We start from the raw sequence: 4,677 nt of genomic DNA, 5'->3' as shown, positions 1-4,677 counted from the left end.
AAACATACGTATTTATTGAGGGATGTTTTACAGAAGTAGGAGGGGTGAGGGGAAGTAAAAGATTTACTCTAAGAAACAGGGTATTCAAAACATGGGAACCATAAGTATAAAACATGATGTCTGTTCTGTTTGATTAAATATAACCAGTCACAATTCTTGGTGAGGAAGTCCATCTGTCCGGTGTATTTTCTTCTAAGATCTTGATTACCAGATAGGGCCTCTTTGGATGAGAGGGTTTTGTAGCTCAGGAGACAACACAGGATGTCTTATTAGCAGTTTTTCATAGTTAACAGCACACAGATGAAAAACTCTTTGTAGTTTAAAGACTATCTGCTGCCTGCCTCAATTTAGATAAGAACTCCCAGCTAAGATAGGTAATCTTCCTCTGGCGTCTTCAGGTTTGTTCATCCTGTCCTTGCCAGCCAGGTGTCCTTCCTCTATTAACCCGTGGATCCCTGTATTTTGTTTGCTGAATTCCTGTCTGTTAATCAGTGAATTCTTATGCTCTATCTTTGAATCCCTCTCATAGCTGTGGATGCGCTAACTTGGCCTAACATAAGCTAACTTGGCCTGCAGCTTTAACAAGGGGTATTTATGTAAAATTAGCCTTAAACTAACTTAGTCTACTAACTTATCATATGCTAATTCGGCTTAACACAGGCAGGTGGGGGTGAGTCTCAAATTTCCTGATCACCCTGTCACCTTAGGGAACCGCATTCCTTCAGGATCACTAATTGACTTTATTGAAAAGGTACAGTAAGGCTGTGGGTGTTATTTTACACTTGCGGGGTACCATAATAACAGTAAAGCTCATGGCAGAGAAGTTCAGTACAAACCAGTACAGCAAAACACAGTTAGAATGGAGCCCGTAATTGTCAGCCTTGCTTACAGTTCTTCTCAGCCCAGTCCTTGCTTAGGCATGTTCAACCTGTGTTGGCTGCATGGCACCGCCACACTCTAGTCATGTAGGGGAAATTGTGGTAGTAAGTACTGCAAATATGAAAGTGGGGTATTAGGCAGGGTGTCCTTAATATGGAATCATCAAAACAATGTGAATAAACATTTTACAGACTGCTTTACCAGAAGATTCCATTTTCAGTGCCACCCAAAACATATTCCCATATATCACTGTCTCATTCCTATGCCATCGTTTCTTATTAATGTAATTAGATGCTTTTTATTTCATATAAGTTTTATTTAATAAGGTTATATTTTATTAGAAAAGATTTGTACTTTACCGTTTTTTGAAAATGATCTGCATTTCAAATAACTTTTCTATTAATTTTCTTTGAAAATCACTTATTAAATGGAATTTGGGATGACATATATCTAGTAAATCTGTGTGTGTGTGTATAAGTTTATATAAAATTTTTAAAAACTTCTTAGGGACAGCGAGGTGGCATGGTTGTTAAGGCACTGGATCCCACATGGCTAATTGTACCATTTAAAATCTCTGGACTCATTGGTTTGAAAAACACATCAGGCATGTGTATGTGCATGCCCAGTATCCTGAGAAGAGAATGGATTGGAGATTATGGTGTGACTATACCCCATGGGAGGTGATTTCTCACTTTCCTTCTCACTGTCTCTCTCCAGCAAGCACAGATATCCTAAGAGCAAAACAAAACAGAAAAACACAAAAACTTTTTGAGATAGTGAGTAAGTGACAGGGACCTTTGACAGGGTCTTGCCATACTACAATACTCCCCCCAAGCCTTCCAGCCAGGGTAAGGGGAATGCACAGGCCTCTCTAGTGTGTTCATCAGCCCAGAATTCAAACCCCAGCCTCCCATATGGCTCCAGTACCATGTAACAGTGCCCTGTGACCTGTGTCACCATGGATGGGCTAAAATCCTTACCATTTTTTTGATAAATTTTCAACTCTTTAGCAATTTCTGATATTTTAAAATGTATCTTAAAATCTATGTACATGGGGCCAGCAGTTAGCGTAATGGCTATGTTGCTGGACTCCCACGTAGTTGACTGCGGTTCGAGTCCCAGAAAACTCACACCGGGCGCGTGTGCGTGAGTGCCCAAGATCCCGAGAGGAGAATGGAGTAGAAGGGATTGCGGCATGGCCATCCCCCCAGGGGGTGATTTCTCGCTTTCTGTCTCTCTGTCTCTCTGTCTTTCTGGCTGGCGAGTGCACGTGCCCTATAGTAAAAAACTCTCAAAAAAAAATCTATGTACATAAAATTTCCTTTGATGATCAGTTTTGTCATTTTGACAAATAACACTGTCCATCACAATCATTACATTCTTGCCTTCCTCCTCTGAAAAAAAAAAAAATTTTTTTAGTGAGAGATTTTTGCTATAGGGTACATGCGCTTGCCAGGGAGACAGATACAGAAAGTGGGAAATCATCCCCCACTGGGGATGGCCACTCTGCAATCCCTTCTCTTCCATTCTCTTGGGATTTGGGGCATGCACACATGCACACACATCTGGTGTTTTTTTTTTTTCTTCTTCTTCTTTCTTTTTCTTTTTTTTTTTTGGAGAGGTTTTTGCTATGGGGCGCATGCGCTCGCCAGACAGAGACAGAGAGATTGAAAGCGAGAAATCATCCCCTGGGGGGGATGGCCATGCCACAATCCCTTCTCCTCCATTCTCCTCTCGGGATCTTGGGCATGAGTTTAAGCCCACGGTTCCGGGACTCAAACCGCAGTTGACTACGTGGGAGTCCAGCGACATAACCATTACACTAACTGCTGGTCCCTCACACCTGGTGTATTTTTTTAAGCCACCAGGTCAACTCGAACCCTAGTCGACTACATAGGAGTCCAGCAACATACTCATTAAGTCATCTGCTGGCCCCTGAAAAATAGTCCTTCATGCAGCCCATCTATATTCCTACATCTCCTTACTCTTATCCTTAACCTGTGGAAGCGATTATTTACTTTCTGATCCCATAGTTTTGCCTTTTCCAGAATGTCATCTAAATATAATGCATTTGAACTTCATCTGTTATTCTTTAATGGTTTATTCATTTTTTGCTGAGTAGCATCCCATTATATGGATGTACCTGAGTTTATTCACTCACCCATTGAAGGATGGGTTGTTTTCAGTTTAGGGCAGTAAGGAATAATTACATTCATTATAAAAGAATGAAAAATGTATGCTATAAACACTTGCATACAGATTTATGTGTATACATAACTTTTAGTTTCTTTGATAAATACCTGGGAATGGAATGGATCCTATAGTAGGTGTATGTTTAATTTGCAAGAAAATTACCAAACTACCAAAATAATTGTACAATTTTGCATTCCTACTGAGTTTTAGCTGCTCCAAATCCTGATTATTTTGCTTTTTTTTTGATGTTGTGCATATTTAAAAAGAATTTTCAATCCCTCTCTCACATCATTTTTAAAAATATCCACAAATGAATGTTGTCTTTAGCACTAAAAAAAAAAATGCTAATTTGCTTTTCCTTAGTGACAGTAAATATTCTTTCTTAAAAATTTGGTGTACAAGGGCCAGCAGGTGGTATGGTAGTTGGGATGCTGAACTTTCACATGGCCAACTGCAGTTTGAGTCTGGACCTGATGGCTTGCTTTCTCACTTTCCCTCTCTCTGTCTCTCTTTCTCTGTCTCTTTCTAGTGGGTGCATGTGCCCTATAGCAACTTAAAAATAATAATAAAAAAGATGATTAAATAATTATTTTAAAAAATTTTGCTATAGGGCATGTCGGCCAGAGAGAGATATAGGGAAAGTGTGAGAGCACTCCCCAGGAGCATAGCCTCACTGCAGTCATCTTCTCTATTCTCCCCTTTGGACTTTTGGCAGGCACGCATGTGCCCCGTGTATTTTTTAAGTTGATGGATCCAGAGCTCAAACTACATAGTTGGCCATGTGGGATCAAGCTGTCTTCACCATATCACCAGTTGTCCCTTAACTTTTTATTTATTTATTTTTTAAGATTATTTGCTATAGGGCACATGCGTTTGCTGGACAGAAAGTGAAAATTCACTGCCGCCCACCCCCTCCCCGGGGGGAATGGCCACAGTTGCAATCCCCTCTCCTCCATTCTCACCTTGGGATTTGGGGCATGTACGCATACATGCTGTGTGGGGTTCAAGCTGGCAGGTCCGAGACCCAAACTGTGGTTGATCATGTGGGAGTTCAGTGCCTTAATTACTATGCCACCTGCTGGTACCCCCAAATATATATATATATATTTTGCTATAGGGCATATGCACTCGCTGGAAAGACAGATAAAGAAAGTGAGAAATCACTCCCCCCCAACCCCCGGGCCCAGGGGAGATGACCACACTGCAATCCCTTCTCTTCCATTCTCCTTTTGGGACTTTGGGCATATAAGCCTGGAATGAGTTTTAAGCCACCAGGTCCCGGCCTGAAACCATGGTCGACACCATGGAAGTTCAGCAACGTAACCATTACGCCATTTGCTGGTCCCTAAATATTCTTTTAATATTTAATTTTTGCCCATATAAAATTTACTGGATACACTCTATGCAGCCATTTCTTCTCCATCCTGGTATCTATCTATCCTGATGGGAAGTTTGATGGGTTGCTCTCCCTATGTCCATTTCTCAAATGTCAACATTCTTTGGCTTGTTTCTTATTCTGCTCTCCTCCTGAGTGGCTTTAAATCTGTTCCTAGAATTTCTGTGGAGACTTTTTTTTTTTTTGAGAAGTTTTTGCTATAGGGCGCG

The sequence above is a fragment of the Tupaia chinensis genome, unplaced genomic scaffold (assembly GCF_000334495.1).
Source record: "Tupaia chinensis unplaced genomic scaffold, TupChi_1.0 Scaffold000460_1, whole genome shotgun sequence".
In the NCBI taxonomy this organism is placed as follows: domain Eukaryota; kingdom Metazoa; phylum Chordata; class Mammalia; order Scandentia; family Tupaiidae; genus Tupaia; species Tupaia belangeri.
The sequence above is the reverse complement of the archived record's forward strand: the minus strand, read 5'-3'. Positions refer to the sequence as shown.